Below are 19,324 nucleotides of genomic sequence, written 5' to 3' on the forward strand. Positions count from 1 at the left end.
CTCTTTACAACATCTCTACTTATGATGCCTCTTGTGGGGTAATTTCAGGTCTCAAAATATCTGTGCTGGTCTCAAGCAAATGTGGGGTTAAATTCCAATCTCACACCAGTATAAATCTGCAATAAATCATGTAAACTGATGGATTTTTTTCCAGATTTAAACCAGCACAATTCCTATTCAAATCTGAGCTTTTACATAGCTGCTATGGGATGAATATGGTTTAGATTTTGAAAGCTATCTGTTTGTATGCAACATGGTCAGTTGGGAGCCTCCTTTTATTTCCCTATTTTGTGGAATAATTAGGTATAAATGTCATGCAATTAAGTATCTGAAAGATGAAACACTATACAGTAGTTCAATAATTATTTATTCCCAGTTTATGTACTAATGTTATATCACCACTAAAACCACAGCAGTTCTAATATCAAGTTCTCTACTTACCCTAGTGAGCGCACACACAAAATGCATCATATAGGCGACTACTGAGGCCAAACTACAATGGAACACTTGGACTACATCTGATCATAAACAACTTAATAATGGAGAAGAGCAGATCAGTACATAGTGGAATTTTCTACTTGCTTAGGTCCATCATAAGTCACATAAAAAATTATGATTTAAGTTTTATGTAAGGGATCCATAGATATTATTCTGGCCCTCTGAATAGGGATGGAATTTATTCAGTATGTGGAGCAACCTGACAAATTTGCTTGGATATTCATACTTCTAAACTTTTTTGTAAATCAAAACACTATTTTTACAAATAGGTAGCCACAACCTGATAGGTAGATGTAAGTTCTATGTACCCCATTGTAGTGATCAATTAACAAGTGGATGATAATATGGAATGTCTTTTTTTTTTTTTAAATGACATGTTAAATTTTACACGGGACCAGAATGTTTTTTCTTTGGAGGGCAAATCACTAAGTTATATTAAAAAAAAAAAAAAATACAGATCACAGAATTAACCTGTTTTGTTGTTCAGAAAATCTGGTCAAGCTAATCTTTGATTTGTCCTTTCTCGAACCACTCTTACCTAATAGCTTCCATGCCTAGGCCACTGAACCTCTGTTGCTGTTCTTCACAGAAACTCTTCTCATCAATAAAGTGGTTTTCAGAAATATCATAGCAGTAGTTTGTCCATCTCAAGAGTGTCTTCTGTGTGAGGGTCAGAGTGCTTTGCAAACATCAATAAATTTAACCTCACAATGTCTCTGGAAGATGGTAAAATGGGGATTGTATCCTGGTTAAGACTAACTAACCAGCCATGAAGACGACAAATGACTTTCCCCAAGATCACATAAGGAGTCTATAGTAGAGTAAGGATTAAAGCCCAAGACTTCTATATTTCAGCCCTCTGTCTTAACCACAAACAATCTGAGGTTCAGATTTCACATTGTTATAGGGAAATGTGCTTGCACATTGTGATATAGAACTGGAGCCTTGGAGAACAAGGAAAATATCATCATTGCTCATTCTTAAAATGTTTAAGACTTAGTATAAATCTTTGCTCTAGCTATCTCTTAGCTATTAACAATTTTGCGACTGACTGATATACCTGGCACATCAGCCAAGCAGCGCTGACTCCACGTACCTCACTATGCAACATTAGCACAGAACACAATTGCAGAATTGCACAAGAATGGTAGATGTACCCCTAAAAGCCAAATGGTTTAGTAAAAACTGAAGGTTTATGTCATGGAGGTAACTGAAAGTGGGTATGAAGATAACTACTATTAACCACCAGATGCCTTATAATCTCAGCCTGAGTGCCACATGCTAGCAATTCACATTCAGGTTTTTGGTCCACCTTTTTCGAATGTTACTTGTAATTCTAGGTCCCTCAGTTTTTGGTGCCCATCTTGAAACACTTGACGGGTGGGTACTCAGCACTTCCTGTAAAAGAAAAAAATCACTTCTTTAAAGTGTCTCCCTGTGCATACCTAAAAATTGAAGAAACTAAAACCATTTGTCACTTTTGTGTAGGCTTTTCTGCCAATAGCGGTGTGGGAAATACTGGGGTTAATACACTTCAAGATTTTGAAGATGCCTGAATTCCATTATATATATTAAAAAAGATTGGATGAACATCTCAAGTGCCTTATGTCTTATCCATTCAGCAACAGTAATAGTTTTTGTCAACCATGTCCAACTGCTAAACGCATAGTTATGAGTAAATAAAGCCAGAGGCTCCAATTTTGTTCAAATGGAGGAGCAGAACTGGCAACTTGCCGGAACCTTGGGTTGCAATTTGCACATAATGGAGCAGATTAAATATAGGAATGGCTGCAATCTGAAAATGCCGCCACATGGAAAAGTTCAAATATGCAGTACTCCATCATAATCAAAGAAACCTGTGGCTGCCTATATTTTTAATCTGCAGGTGGCGCTGCACAAGCCAGATTTTCTAAAGTGCTCTGGCTCCCTCATCTCCTGTTTATGTTCCCAGATTAGATATACAGATTTTCAAACATGAACAGCTTCCAGCAGTCCCCATTCAGAACATCAGGTGCTGAGCACTAGAAAATATGTTCCTTCAAGTCCCAGAAAACAACATTCTGTCTTCATCTGAGCAATATCACTAATAAATAAATAAATCAACGTGAGTCCTCCAATCTCCATTAGCACCCTCTCTGATGGCCCAGAATTCTACAAAGCTACCAGTGTGACACCATTCATTTTGACAACCATTGTGACAAGAAAGCCTAGATCAGAGTCAGAGTGAATCAATAGCCCAAACCTCATCTTTACCTGGAGAAGATCATCTCTGGTCAAAGATTCTGCATATCTCCAGAGTCTATTTCAGGCGAGCATAGAACTCAGTCTAGATCAGGTAATTCTCCTCCTTAGTACAAGTGACTTATTGAGATTGAGGAAGGTCTCTTCAGGCCTGATTCTCCAAGGAAGAGCCTTGACTTCCATGCAATTTGCTGCATGTAGAATTTTCAGAATAGAGCTTAAAACAAAAACAAACCAACCAACCAACCACACACTACACACACACCATGGACATTAAAGAGACTATGGCACTTTCCATAAGAGTAGGGATTTGTCCATCACCAAAAAGATCTCCCCTCTCCTGACTTCTCCCACCATTACGTAGTGCATACACTGAACCAGTAGTCTGGCAGGCTGCTGCTTTGCTAGATAATCACCCTTCCACGGGCAGAAGCAGCACATCAGAGCGCAGATTCCTGTGGGTATTAATAGTGCTTACTACTGGGGAAGGCCCACTGACAACTTGGGTACTTAGCACTAAACTTGGTAATACATAAGTGTTTACTGAATTTGTTAAGTACATGGGCATTGTTGTGGGGAGTGGGGGAAGGGAGAGATGAAAAAGCCCTACCTAAATGTAAAATTATTATTACTGCTAAGTCATCTTGCTACTGGATTCCCATCACCACTGATTTGTATGTAGGAAGTTATGTGGGATATGTCCCAGGAATTTTACCTAATCACATTTTACTGAGTCTCAAAGTTATGCCCATTTATACGTGCAAACATTTGATGACTTAACACCATGTATTTGAGAATAAAAAAGAAGTCCTATGGCCTTATCTTCCTTTTAGAATTCACTCTCTATTTCACATATTGGCCATTGTACAAAAACAATCATTAATAACTACAAGGCTGAACAGCCATTGCTTCCCAACAGAACAGCCTGCCAATACTCTGTGGATATGGAGATAGATTGCAGTTCCTGCTTCCTCCAGGAAATCTTTTCCAAGGACCTACACCCTAGTCTAGCTTACTCAGATTCTGAAAATTGTTGTTTATGACTGTGGCTACAATCCTTGACCCAAGCAGCACTGCCAGGAATTAAACCACAGTCTATAGAGAGAAACAAGATCCATAAGCTGGAGTTTTCTAGCATTGTTAGTCTACTATATGAGAGTGCTAATTCTAAGACGCACAAGAGAGCTATGACAGGATAATACTTCAGATGCTGCAAATCACGTTTATATTGTTAAACCTTTTAAAGTCTGGCATAGTTTTAAATGGATAGCATATCTGTTAAGAGGATAAAGTCTAAACTGCTAAATAAATAAAATGATGAATTTCCTAATACAGCTGGGCAGAATGTCCCAGCAAGTATAATGTACATATATCAATTTCCTACTGAGCTAGCCCTGACTTTCAAATTTTCTTTAATCCTCTTATAGTAAACACAGTGCAGTGCTCTGGCAAACAACTATAACATTCTGCCTGTAATATCATATTTGTCTGAAACAAAACCGTGAGCACAGAATGTGGCTTGACTTGGAATGGCACAATACATTGTTTTTCCAAAAGAAACTAAATGTTTTAGACAATAGAACATTTTAAACTGAAAAAACCCAAGACACTTTCTACAAAGGGCAGAGTGGTCATTTTTGATAAGTATTCCAGACTGTGTTAATATGCACAATACTTTTAAAGGCAACTATACAAACACTGAAATTGTCAACATTTTCTAGCTTGAAGCACTATACCTGGATTAAAAGGATAACTGGCACCTTGTCAAAATTCCATATCCAATCATATATAGCAACCTGTGGTAAAGCTTTTTGCTCAGTGTTGTCCTATAAAGAAAAAAACATGCGGAGAAGGATATTTTTAAATGAAGGAAGCCAAGAAAGATTTATTATGGTCCAATTTGTATTTAAAAATCTCTCATCGTTTAGAATGAATTTCTGATAGACAAAGGTGGAATTTATCTTAGAATTTTAAACAATGGCCTAAATTCATACCCGGTATCATTTCATTTAAGACAGGTGAATTTGGACTATAGTGTCCATGATCTGAAAAGTCAAAGGCAGAAGAATAGCTTCAATCTCTGATGAAGGGTTGCATTTGCTCAACTGTCTAAGTGATTTGGCAAGAAGAGGGAGTCATTTCAGAATAGAGAAGGTTTAGACAAAAAACACTGCATATTGCCAGCATTTTCACAGGTCTCCCACCTATTTTTAACTAATATGAGTTTTCTTTCATAATCTATGTATATGACATCTAAAGTTTTTGGTTACAGATAGGCTTGTGATGTCATAAATTCTGCATTATGACTTCACTGTGGGATCAGTTTAGAGTGACAGATGGAAACATCTGGGAGAGAGCACATTTCTCCTTCTGAGTCTACATATGTTATTTATAAAGTGTCTATAACTTTGTCTCAAATTTGTTAAGTGTCATTATTTGAAGACTAAATGGGCCAAACTTGCTCCCACTGAAGTCTATGCCAAAATTTCCATGGTCATCAGTAGTGAACCATCAGGCCCAAAGTGTCAATTCTCTCCCCATTGTAAGCCCCACTAACTGCAATGGGCTTTCACCAGGGATACATTTAGTCCAAATCTGAATGATAACTTCTCAATAAAAAACATGTGGCTGATTAATGGATCTATTCAATAATGCATGTGTTTGAACGTATTTTATTATACTTTCACTTAACACACCTCCTTGTTCCTAGGACCAGCATTCCGACCTGATGACCAGCTGCTGGTGCCCAGTACATTAACAGATCAGAAACTGGCACATATGATACACCTCCTTTAAGAAGCACATCTCTGGACTAAAGACATCGGTCAGCAGAAACTTGGGTTGGTATGTATTTTGTATGAGTTTTTGCCTCCTCTGACACAACCCCTCTTTGACCTGCTCACCAAAATTTTAACATGGTTAGTTTTCAGATATCATTCACATGGAGATTGGCCAGTGTCCTGTTTATGGACAGCAGATTCTGCTTCATTTCAATCCAACAGGTTTTGGCTTCATTAGAAGTAAGATCTGGCCTTACGTTTGTACCAGGGAAAACTGTTTCTTGTCAGGATTATTTCTATAGTACACTGACAACACTTCTGTTTATCTTTCATTAGTGCTAAAGCAAAATATCAGACATTGCTTTACAATCCTTAAGTGCTATTATTATAGCAAGGTAGCAGAGTGGATAACTTGGAGTTGGAATCCATGATAGAACTCCATACAAACAAAGAAGGGCAGCTAGTTTTCAATGGATTATAAAATTAAGTTCCCTCAGCCTTCAGAATCACAGTTCTAGCACTGGGTTGAATAATATTTTTCATGTTAACAATATTTGTACAAGATAAAGTCAACTAAGCATTTTGCATGAGCTTTCGGGTGTTCTCTGTGTTCTTTTTCACCTCACTGTTTAAATAAATTATAAAGAGAAGAGAGCTTTAATGTTGCACTGCTGATAAATCCATAGCATGAATGTTGTATTTGTGCTTTGGCTATCACACACTAGAGAAAGCGGTTTTCGAAAAAAAAAAAAATGAAATTTTGGGGGTGAATACTATATTTGCTTTTCTTAGAGTATTTCAATTATCCTAATTTCTGTCTTGAAAAAAAGCTTTCTAAGTCTGATATAACCAGAGATAACTGATCTTTAGGAGGGTTACTGTACTTGGATAGATCAGAATCTTAATTCCCTCTGGTTTTCCTTATAACTGGATGAATTTCTTCAAATAAATGTCTCCTCTATATGGATATTAAAATAATCTGAAATGGCAGATCCTTTGAAGATGACGTGCATATTAAAATTATTATGACAATGGTGATGCAGTATCCAGGGAAAGCAGACTTTGCTAAATCTTCCAGTACCTCAGCAATAACCTGCCATTTGTCACTGTTTCACTCTTATAAAGACTAATGTTAAAAAAAAAAAAAAAAAAAAAAGAAGGCGGGGGGAGGTCAACCAGGGAAGACAAACATAGGCTTTCTATGGAAATAGCCTGTGGAATAGTCTTGCAAGGTAACTGAGGTAACTACACCATTCATGACATTTAAATGTAGACTGTGTTATGTTTTCATACACAAGTAGCAAAGCAGACTACACTACAAAAATGAAAAAGAAATCCTTCCTATAAGAGATCACAGTGGTTTCTCTCTCTGAAGCAGGCTGCAGCAATTTTGAGAACAATGGAAATGGAGTAAATGATCTCAAGTCATAGAGCTGCTCCATCTTTGAACATCTATGATTTTTGCAATTACTGAATTATAATTACTAGGAATAGTCAGTACAGTCATTCTGGCATCTTAGGTCAGCTAGGAGGTTCGCATGACATCTCAGCTTTACATGTACAAGTTAAACCTGGGGTATAGCGGAGGGTATATGCACAGCACGTTACAATACAGATATTTTGAAGGAGACACTATACACTATTTTGCCGCACAACAGTTGTCTCTGCTGCTGGATTAAAATGGTTTTGGTCGGCTAATCACAGGGCTGGTCAATTTTTGGTGAAGAATCTAGTTTTCATTTTAAAAAAAAAAAAAAAAAAAAAAAAAAGACCTCAAATACCTCAAAACCAAAATATTTTGGGTTTATGGCTGAAAACTGAAAATTTTCAAATCTGAAATGCCACGACAGTGCCTTCTGGGAGTCGTATTTCAGAGGACCTCATGACCCCAACTCTCCACTAGGGTCCATGCTCTGCAACCAGACTATATCTCCCATGATGTGCTACAGCCAGGAACCCCCAGAATGCACTGCAGCAGTTCATAAAGAAGGGTGGCCATGCTGCATCATGGGTGACAGTCTAGCCAGAGATCTTGGACTATAGGATAGAATGGGGTATGAGGCAACCAAACTAAACTTCCAGTAGGCAATATGGCACATTTCTGAATAGAATTTTCAGTCTTGTCAATTTTTTCCCAACATTTCCAAATTGGAATTTTGGGGTTTTGGACAATATTTGTTGGGTTAGATTTTACACACACACACACACACCCACACACACACACACCCACCAAAAACCACACCAACCTCACGAGCTCTCTTCAACAGCAGGATCTTGCATGAAGGACAGGGCAGCAATACAATTTAAAAGCAGTGAACCCTCTACCACTGGCTGTGGACTAAGGATGACAAGCATCAAACAAACAATCACTTAATCAGTCTCTCACACTCCCAAAACAAACAGGACATCACTGTTCAAATAAATTCTTATTGTATTGCTCGTCATCTAGCAGATTTACCTGATGCCAGACAATACATGTAAAGTCTTATAACAGAGTAATACATGTCAAATTCTCCCCTTTTAGCAGTGGGAAGAGGTGCGCAGAAGTGGGACAGGAAATGTGAAGAAGGCAGCTGTGACTGCTACAGGCTCCTGTTCTGCTAACCTGGCAAAAACTCTTCCTTATGAAGAGGCTGTGTGGGCAGTGGAGCAAGACCCAGGGGGTAGCCATGCTCTCTGGGAAGGAAGCCCAGAGTCTGCAGCAAGTTGCTAGGGCTCCAGGCTAGCCTGACCTACACTGACTCCCCCAAATGTGCAGCTGTAATAAGGAAGCAAATGGCACCATGATGTATAATCCTGTTGTGCTGTTTTAGAGGAGAATAAGGGGGTTCCTGATCTACAAAGGGGTGTCACTCCCCAAATTCGGCCATAGATTCACAGGATTCAGTTTTGAGTTTCCTGCAGAATCCTTGGAATCCACCAGGTGTTTGTAAATAATTTTCTTCTGCTATGGTTTTGTTTACCCCAAACAGAGTTTACTTGGGTCTAGTGGGTTTTCAACTTCATAAATTCTATCCCTGGCATCTAGATTTAGCTTTGGTCACCATTAGTCAATATTGCCCTGGATGATCAGTGGACATCTCAGATATATTTTTTTCATTCAATCTTTTCCATCTGATGCAGTGGAAGTAAAATAATTTAAATCCCTTCAAAAGGAATAAACATTGCAAATTAAGTAGATCTTAAAGAAGGATAGAGGAGCAACGAAGGGCACCTGAATGACTGATTGTATCTGTCTGAAATACAGGGGACTCCCATCCTACATTGCAGGTTAATGGATTTTCACTTTGTGCATCTTTTGTATCTTCACTGTGATCAGACTTGACTCACCCCGTAATACTTCATACTTCCATAGCACCTTCCATCTGAAGATATCAAAGTGCTTAACTGTTATTAACAGATAAATCCTCTTCCCTGTGCAAAGCCCAAGTGACTGAGCATTGTGTAAGAGGTTACTGGGGCAATCTATGAGAGTTGGGGAGAGTAGAATCCACACCATTCCTCCTCCAAACTCAACGTATGGGGGGGTCGCCAGCAGATCTACATACTCACGGATAGACTGTCCATGTCTTTACACCAAAGCCCCTCTCTATTCTAGCATGTATCGAACACTCATGCTTTGGACACTCTGAGAGCATTCAGCATCCTCAGTCACCCTCTCTTCATGGGCTGCAAAGTCACACTGGTGCTGCTGCATTTAGGATCTTTCATTTCCTTCTTTGGGATGGAAGTAGAAGAGGAGGAGCATTATTTCCATGGGGAAACTGAGGCATGGAGAGGTTAAGCCCCTTTCCCAAGGTCTGTGGCACAAACTGGAATAGAATCCAGATATCCTGAATCCCAGCATGGTATGCTGACCACTAAACCTTGTGTCTGTTAAATTAAGAAATGAATAGTGTAATCTAACTTATTTTTTGCTACAAAAAATTGTTATTTTCCCCCCTCTGTAATTTTAATGTTTAAAAAGGAAGGAGTTCTAAGAAATATACTTCAAGGTTAACAATAAAAAATATAATAATTAACAACTGCAACAAACAGCTTTAGCAAATATTTTGGACAGTACTTGCTACTTGGCTTTAGGAAGAAAATAAATCCCCTGCAGAAACACAGTACATATTCCGTATATGCATTGATGGGAAGTAAATGAGCCTGAAGTGATGTTGATTTCATAGTGGCTTTGAATGCAGTAGCCTTGAAGTGGTTTGATATGCAGAGTGCTCATTAGGGCTCAGTGAGTGAATTCTGCTAGTTCTTGCACCTGTTGCTTGTTATTCAACAGGATTGTTTAGATTCCTAATCTAAGTTTTCATTATAGAAACTACTCCTTTCACTGTTATTTGTACAGTTAAACTGTTAAAACTGAAGTTCATCCAACTATGTTCAACAGGGCTTTAAGTTCAGCTTTCTTTTTTTGGGGGGGGGGGCGGGTTCCTGAAAACAGAAGGTTTAACTTGTTATGAGCTATTAATTTTGTCCTCTAAAATCCACCAGAAATAAAAAAAAAAGTTATATAACCACTTTTACAAACTTGTACTAAAAATAGGAGTCACTCAGTCAAATGCCAATGCAATTTTTTTCTAAGACCTAAGACTCCAGTTTTGTCAGACCTATGTAAATACAAATATTTCCATTGCTTTATCAGACAATCAAGCAGGATCTCACAGTGAGACAGACATACATGCGTCTGTATTAGTATAATCCTCGTTTGCAGGGGGAAAACACTGCATATATATTTCTAACTCATGACTATTAAAAAAATAATAGTATTTGTTCTTGGAGCTGATCCCTCATGCGGTTTCACAATCACAAACCATAATTAACCCAAAGCAAAGAAAGAAAGGTACAAAGGGGCACAAGTCCCAGTTAGAGATTTTTTTCATGATACTTATAACCAAAGGATTTTTTTTTAAGCCATGCAGTTAACTTATCTTAGAATGCTGTTCAAAATAAAACCTAGATCTACTGACACCTTGCTCATATTAATTTAGTTGCATGCCTCATGGGAACTTGCCACATGAAGGACATATGAGCACAGTATACAATATTTAGAAAACATTAAGCTATTACTTTAAAATGATAACACTGCAACTTGCTTTGTACTGTAGGTCATTTCAAATTGAATATGCTAAAGCTGGGCAGTTAAGTTTTCACAAGGATATAACTATTACACACACAGAATCACTTTAAAATGGGGGGAAAGCTGCAATCTGTTCTTTCCACTGATTATTGTGATTCTTCTTGCACTGTGCAAATTTAATACAGGAATAAGTATTGTTTCCTCAAAATCTGCAGAATGAATTGAAAGGTGAGGTGTATTTTTTTTCTCCTTTCTAAACAGTAGAAAATGACAGAACTTTAAGGGGGGGGCGGGGAAATGAATTCCTGCAAGATAAATAATGTCTAATAAATGTGTAGTAACTAACATCAAATTCTTCTGCTTCAGATAAGCTATGATGATCTCCATACCTGCAACCAGCTGAGGAGTTTTCTTCAGTTCCCTGCGTCCTGGAGGTTATTATATATCCAATGAAGTGATTTAAGTGTAGTCTCCTGCTGCTGCTTCTCTCAGTTTTGACTCAACCAGGCTGCTGCAGATGCCCATAAGAGCTCAATTTAAAAGAGCTGAGAATGACGAGCGCATGCCTTGCTTTGCAGGGTCTCAGGCTCGCTTTGGTGCAGATGTGAAAGGAACACTGGAGACTCAGCACTGACTCTTCTCAGGCACTGCGTGGGGATATCATCAAAGACTAAGCTTTCTATTGGCGCTGATCACCAAACAAATCACACCAGCCACCCTCTGTCTCCACCCGCCCCCCTCTCTACTCAGCGCTTGTTTCTCATCTAACCCACAAACATTGCAGCTACAGACTCTTCAGTCGCTCGCTGTGTTTCTGCTTTTCTCCTTCCTGGCTATGGATTTACAACCGTGTGGTCAGCTCTACCATTTATTTCAAAATCGGACTTCCAATCCAAGCCCTTGCAGGGAAATCCTCCCTGTACTAACCCACCCAAAAACAGCCCCTTTAGATCTTCTTCCTTTTATTGAAGGACCTGCAATGTTAAGAATACATGAAGATTGTGATTGTGTACAATGCTTGACATTCAAATACATTCGTTTTCTTAATCCCTTACTAGTAAAATTAAAAGCTTGCAGAGCCTAATTAGCTGGAGGACAAAATGGTGAAATTGTCGACTGAGTCAGGACAAAGTCTTCATGGCTTGTGTTTGCGTTGGTTTCCTTATAGAATTTGGACTGTTATTCCAATTTTTGTTTACTGAAGGAGAGGAAGCCATTTGTAATCTGCATCAAATAATGACACTTACACAGAAAAAGAAACCATGATGCCAAAGCACTTCTTCCCTGACTCTGAATGTATTTCATCAGAGCAACTGAAATGACTCCTGCTTCCTGCTGGAATATGGGGGCTGCTATTTTTCTTTCATAGGATGGGGCAAGGTGGCTTGTGGGGTAGGATTCTTTCACAGCCAGGGTTTGTGCATGGTTTGGATTCAATTCTGAGTCCTATCTTCTGAGAAAACAGACAATGCCTTTAGTATGACTCTCTCTTTAAACAAGAGTACAGTCAACACAGATAAATAGGTTTCAGAGTCACAACCATGTTAGTCTGTATCTGTTAGTCTCTAAGGTGCCACAAGTACTCCTGTTCTTTTTGCAGATTAATAGGTTGTTTTGGGTTCTCTCTGTGCAGGAAGATATTGTAATATTTCCTGTAAACATGTTGTCACAGTTGCCTATGAAAATTAGGGAGAACAGAATGTATCCATGATAACAGATGCATCCTTAATTTAGGCTATGACACATACTTGACTGGGGCTGTTGAATTAAGTAAGATGCATTGCTTGTCATTAAAAGTCACCATTTACCCAAATTTAGCACCCCATGGCATCTGAAATACAGGGAAATAGAATTCCTGGCATACACCTGTGTGCTAAGAGTGGGAAAATGCTGAATCTGAAATGGTGCCCTCTGCAGCACTTGTTTCAGCAGTTACTCTTTATTGATCAGACTTAGATACTCTTCCTCATTCACTGTTCAGTCTGTATAGGATTTGTCTAATGTATGGCATTTGTACTAATTTTTTTTAATGAACTTTGGTTTTTTTCTGGCAAAAGTCAGAAAAAAAATAGGAAATAAAAGTACTGAGAAAATTTTCAAATAGAGATATCAAGAAAAAAACTACACTGGGATTTCATTCACCACTGGCCACTCTGCCTTTATGTCAGTGTTGCTAAACTCAATGGAGTTACACCACTGTAAAACAGGAATAATACAGAAATTTATCAAGGTCTTTGTTGTTAATTATTTTATTTATTGCCTATCTTCCTCTCCATGGATGAAATCAAGTTATGAGCCTAGAGCCAAAGATGCATTTCCAGCCTCCTAGCTGACAGCACCTGGAACAGTTACACCAGCAACACATCTAGTCAGTGGTGACTGCTATCCCTATGCCCCAGCTCATACTTATATTTCCTTATTACTTCAAGAACAGCTGTATTTATTTCCTCCTTCATGTGACTGTTTCAAATTATCTTCCTTTCTCTTCTTTATTTCCCAAGTTGCACAACAGTCAGTGTGCTGAACTGTCCAATTTTAAATGCAACAACTTCTCTTTCAGATTCTCTTGTGCTTGCCTCTGTGGACCAACTCTCTCCACACTACCTTTAAGCTGAGCAAAGCTTACCGTATCATCCTCGTGCATGAATGATACCATTTCCACTTTTTTTCCACTTTAATGGGTGGTTGGTACTTTGTTCTTGGTTTTGTTTTTTCCCCAGAAAATGATGAGCACTTGTTGAGGCAAAAATTTTCAGCCTGGCAGGCTGCTCTGATAAGATCCATTGTACCACCCCTCCCTCAGTTCCCATTCATCTTGCTTATTGACACTACATAGATTTTTTTCCTTATGTCTTGCTCGGCAGTGAGAAAATGCTCTGAGTCTCCTACAGCAATCTTAGTTTAGTAAATCTCTTTTGCTCTCTGATCTGACTTAAGCACTCCTTATGGTAAAATAACCTCTGACTCAACATGACTCTATCCCATTGTCCATTCAACTGATGTGCGGTTGGATTCCTTTGCACTTTGACTGGGTTCCCCTCAGCCCAAGTTCATTTTAATAGCTTTTAACCTGTCTGTTTTATTTATGTCTGCTTAAGTGCTTATTTAATCTTTTCTTTTATAACTATAATGACCTTCCACAGGTTTTTGTAATCCTTGAAGGTATGTGGGGAATTTAAAGATTTAAAAGTAGTTTGACTTGGTAAATAATTTTTATTTTTTCATTATCTGGCTTGTTTCTTTTTAAAGCAGAAAGATGCTGTCTGTTCTATTTGCTCAGTTACTCACATATTCATGTTTGTTCATTCAGCATATCTAGTCATAAGGCTAATTGAGTATTTTGTGGTCACCAGAGTTTTATTCCTTTGCAAAGCAATTATTGAGAAGTGCCAGCTGCCTCAGGTTTGAATCTCTGAGGATAAAAGATACGATATTTATTCCTTTGGCCTGGTCTACACACAGTTTTTGCAACAATATAACTATATTGTTTAGGGATGAGATTTTATACCTATATATAGGGCCCTACCAAATTCATGGTCTATTTTGGACAATTTCATGGTCATAGGATTTTAAAAATAATAAATTTCATGATTTCAGCTATTTACCATATATACTCGTTCATAAGTCGAATATTTTTGGTAAAAAAGTGACGCATCAAAGAGTCGGGGTCAGCTTATAAATGGGTCTACACCAAACTTTGATGATTTTAAACTCTATGAAATAATTGAATTGAATATCTAAAACATTGTTGTTTTGTTAACCTGGAGCATCTGCTGGCATGGAGCCCCTCAGCATTCTGAGGCCGCGGTTCACCGTTCCCAGCCAATGGGAGCTGCAGGAAGTGGCGCCACTTCCTGCAGTTCCCATTGGCTGGGAATGGTGAACCACGGCCACAGAGAGCTGAGGGGCTCCAGGCCTGCAGAAGCTCCAGGTAAACAAAACATCCTGACCCGCCAGTGGCTTACCCTGATGGTCCTGGAGCCAAAGTTTGCCGATCCCTGAAATATAGGTTCGACTTATGAAAAGGTCATACAGTTTTTGATATTTTTACCTATCCATTTTGGGGGGGTCGGCTTACAAACGAATGGGTAAATCTGAAATTTCACAGTGTTGTAACTGTAGGGGTCCTGACCCAAAAAGAAATTGGGGGGTGGGTCACAAGGTTCTTGCGGGGTGACAAGACTACTATCCTTATTTCTGTGTTGCTGCTGGCAGCGATGCTGCCTTCAGAGCTGGGCAGCTGGAGAGTGGTGACTGCTGGTCAGGAGCCCAGCTATGAAGGCAGAGCTTCCTCCAGAAGCAGCGCAGAAGTAAGGATGGCATGGTATGGTATTGCCACCCTTACTTCTGCACTGCTGCTGGTGAGGTACTGTCTTCAGAGCTGGGTGCCCGGCCAACAGTCGCCACTCTCCAGCTGCTCAGCTCAGAAGGCAGCACAGAAGTAAGGGTGCCAATACCATGACCCCTAAAATCAGCTTGCGACCCCTCTGCAACTCCCTTTTTGGTCAGGACCCTCAATTTGAGAAAGGCTGGTCTCCCCCATGAAATCTGTATAGTATAGGGTAAAAGCACACAAAAGGCGAGATTTCACATGGCTATCTTTAAGCACATAAGCAGTGTCATTAATTAAATTCTATTCTATGCTGGCTTCATATCAGTGGTGCTTGAATTATCCTTATATAGGATATTACCCAAATTCTTCCCTGGTATATATTGGCCTAGCTCCATGGATATCAATGGGTCTAAGCACATGCTTAAAATTAAAGTTAGACACATACTTGGGTACCTGGCTGAATCAGGGCTAACACTTAATCTCATATTGTTGATGTATCTCCCTTCAATTTCTGATGGAGCTGGGTCAGTTGACACCAGCAAGAAATTTGGCTTATAGCTCATGTACTGATAATTCAACCACCGGTGAAATACAGCCACCTCTGGGGTAGAATGTAGCAACTATTTAACAGCAGACAGCAACATGGCATAATAGTTTGGGACAGGACATGCAGAAGGACACTATGTCCAGTTGAAATTGCAGAATGTATTTAGAGAAAATTAAGCATACCTTGGGGCCCACTCCATCACCATGTGTTCAAATTAGAAACAGAACTCAGAACTGTGGGGTTTGCATTCTGCTCATTTCAGCACTTTTCTGTTGATATCAACAGCAGCCCTGAAACACGGTGGCATCTGTTAGTAGCTGAAAAAGGGCACCCTCCCGCCCTCCATCATGTGACAATGAAAAAGAATTGAAGACAGAGAAATTTTCTTCTAACACTGAACAAGGAACTTTATTCTAATAAAGAAAACAGTATTATCCCTACAACTACACACTTTCTTTCAGGATTGTGGGAGTTTCTGAGAGTGAGGCTGTGTTTGGTACGTGCTGTGTGCATTAGCTTTGTTTCTGATAGTCTGTGTTTGTTTTTGGTGTTACTTGGTGTTTCTTTGTTTTAGGGAGGTTGCTCATTCCTCACCCACTTTTTCTTGAAGGGCATGGGGGAGAGGGTTTCTCCCTGGCTTCCACTTCAGATGGGTTTAGTGATATGACCTGCAATCATGGGTGTGTGTGCCTGATGTCTACTGCATCACAGATGATGTGTTGCTGAGTGTAAGTAAGGTTATTGATTGTGCTAATATAAAATCTGTCTCTCAAATGAGTAAAATCTGTAGTGATTTTCCTGACCCAGGAGCAGTTTGTGAAACATTTGCTACAGGAGAGGCTCTGGGTCCAGGAGTTTTTTGTTGAAGTTTTTCCCTTATTTGCTCCTGCTACTAAAGTAGTTTTTTTTCCAGTTGCCGCCTCCCCACCTCCTTTCTTTCACAATGAGACATTAGTGTCTGATCTCTCCTGTTATGGGAAGGTAGTTTCTGTTATTAGGATGATTCTGTTAGGCTTCAAGAACCCAAACGTGAGGCATGTATTGTGCCTGGTGAGTCTTCAAGCCCTAGATCCCGCATTCTGTAGTCCAGGCTTGGGGCTGCACTGCCTACCCTTCTTGGGAAAATAGATTTGCCAGTTGCTCTCATGGAATCTCTCTCCTTTGTGGATGATGAGAATGTGGCTCAATGTTCTCCTGAGCTGGAGCAGTCTGAGGGAGATGAAGAGAATGGCAATAATCTCTTTGAATCCTGATGTTCCAGCCAGTCAGCTTGATAGGAAGGGGGATACAGGGTGAAGGAGGTCAGTGACTCTTTGGATAGCACTAAAGACAAACAGGGAGTTGAGATTGAGGTGTATTTCCCCAATTTACAGCATTTTGTACACTCAGTTGCCCTTATCTTGAGACATACCTCAGTTGATTGTAGGAAACATTTCCATCTCAAAGAGTTGTTGAGCAAGGTGAGGAAGTGTGCTGGGATTGTTCAAGATGTATCAGCTTCATTTTGTTCAAACTACTTCCACTTTCTATGGTTTCTCTGCTGTGTGGCACTGTCCTTTTAGTCTCTATGGTGCTGCTCAACTTTGCCTCTCTAAACATTAATGGATGCCAGGATGGTCATAAAAGGGCACAGTTCTTTGAATTTTTCAGACAAACACAGTCTGATGTTGTCATTATGCAAGAGACACATTCAGACTTTGATAATCAGGGGAACTGATTGAAGGAATGGGGCAGGGAATCTTTCTTGAATCACTGCTCTAGTGTTCTGCTGGGATAACTGTTCTCTTTTCCCAGGATGCAGGAACACAGATCCTCTCTGTGAAGGAGATTGTGCAGGGTCGCTCCTCCAAGTGGAAACATGTATTGAAACCAGGGCTGCCCAGAGGATTCCAGGGGCCTGGGGTCTTCGGCAGCCGCTTCCGCAGTAATTTGGCAGCGAAGGTCCTTTCATTCCAGGACCCGCCGCCAAAGTGCCCTGAAGACCCGTGGCAGCAGCCCCCCACCAGCAAATTTCCACCGAAGCGGGACCCGCAGCCCAGTCTTGGGCGGTAATTCGGCGGTGGGGGGCCCCCACTGCGGGTCTTCGGGGCACTTCGGTGGCGGGTCCTGGAATGGAAGGGCCCTCCCGCCGCCGAATTACTGCCGAAGACCCGGCTGCACTTCAGCAGCAGATCCTGCTTCGGCGGTAATTCGGTGGCGGGGGGTCCTTCCACCTCGGAGAGGAAGGACCCCCCCACCGGCGAAGACCAGGATCAGAAGAAGCTCCGTGAGAGTTTTCCAGGGCCCCCGGAGTGAGTGAAGGACCCCGCTCCAGGGGCCCCCAAAAACTTTCGGGGGGGCCCTGCGGGGACCGGGGCAAATTGCCTCTCTTGCTCCCCCCTCTGGGTGGCCCTGATTGAAACTAGTGTATTTAATTTTTGTGCTGTGTATGCCACTAATCTGGAGTGAGATTGTGTCTCTGCAGACACTTTCCCATGCTATGCTTGGCTATGAGCCTGATACTATTACTGTCCTGTCAGGGGATTTCAGTTGCACTGTATATTATGTTTTAGACAGGAACCCTGAGGAGACTCATTCAGCCAGGGGAACTGTATTGTCTCCTGAAGACTTTTGCACTAGTAGATGTTTGGATGTTGTCTCATCCCACTGCTGTGCAGTACTCTTGACTGAAGGCTAGTTCTCAGGAGCTAGGCTGGATCACTTTTATACCATGAAGGCCAGTGTGAATATGTTTGTTTGGTCTTCTATTTCTCCACTCACTTATGTATCCATCATTGTGTCTCACTGTCTTCTGCCCATGCTTTCCACTGGCACTTTAATACCAAAGTATTACAGAACTTGAATTTCATCCAGATGTTTGCTGTGTTTGGGGAATGCTGGCAGCAGTACAAGCCCCTATTTGAGTTTCTGAGACATCACAAAGGTCCATATCCAACTGTTCTGCCAGCAGTATATCCAGGCTGCCATGCAATCCTTGTAGGAGGATATGAGTGCCCTGAACTGAGACCACTTGGGCCTTCATGGCAGCTTTGATGTGGGAAACCCAGTGCAGATTAACCAAACCTTAGATGAGAAGTGCCGTCTCCTGTGATGCTTCTTGGAAGAGAATGTGCAAGGAGCCCTAATTCAGGCCCACTTTACTCAGCTGCATGAAATTAACACTTCCACAAGGTTCTTTTTTTGGAGTTGGAGAAAAAAGCCTACAGACAGAGGACAGCTTTTTTGCCTATAACTGCCAGATAAGAACATAAGAATGGCCATACTGGGTCAGACCAATAGCCAATCTAGCCCAATATCCTGTCTTCTGACAGTGGCCAATGCCAGGTGCTTCAGAGGGAATGAACAGAACAGGTAATCATCAAGTGATTCATCCCCTGTCGCCCATTCCCAGCTTCTGGCAAACATAGGCTGAGGACACTTCAGAGCATGGTTTTGCATCCCCATGCCTCATGATTAATAACCATTGGTGGATCTATTCTCCATGAACTTATCTAGCTCTTTTTTGAACCCTGTTATAGTCTTGGTCTTCACAACATCCTCTGGCAAAGAGTTCCACAGGCTGACTGTGCATTGTGTGAAGAAATACTTCCTTTGGTTTGTTTTAAACTTGCTGCCTATTGATTTCATTTGGTGACCCCTAGTTCTTGTGTTATGAGGGGGAGTAAATAACACTTCCTAATTCACTTTCTCGACACTAGTCATGATTTTATAGACCTCTATCATATCCTGCCTTAGTCTTCTCTTTTCCAAGCTGAAAAGGCCTAGTCTTATTAATCACTCCTCACACAGAAGCTGTTCCATAACCCTAATATTTTTTCTTGCTCTTTTCTGAACCTTTTCCAGTTCCA

General features: G+C 40.4%; 1 protein-coding gene across 1 annotated transcript in view; it reads right to left on the minus strand.

Moving 5' to 3' along the window:
- Positions 1–11,238, minus strand: part of GREM2 (gremlin 2, DAN family BMP antagonist) — a 55,540-nt gene extending 44,302 nt beyond the window's left edge. Inside the window, exon 1 of the mRNA XM_032774268.2 lies at positions 10,986–11,238. The gene's annotated coding sequence lies outside the window, so the exon portion shown is untranslated. The remainder of the gene's footprint in view (positions 1–10,985) is intronic.
- Between the last annotated feature and the right edge of the window lie 8,086 nt (positions 11,239–19,324).

Source organism: Chelonoidis abingdonii, chromosome 3 (assembly GCF_003597395.2).
Source record: "Chelonoidis abingdonii isolate Lonesome George chromosome 3, CheloAbing_2.0, whole genome shotgun sequence".
Taxonomy (NCBI): Eukaryota; Metazoa; Chordata; order Testudines; family Testudinidae; genus Chelonoidis; species Chelonoidis abingdonii.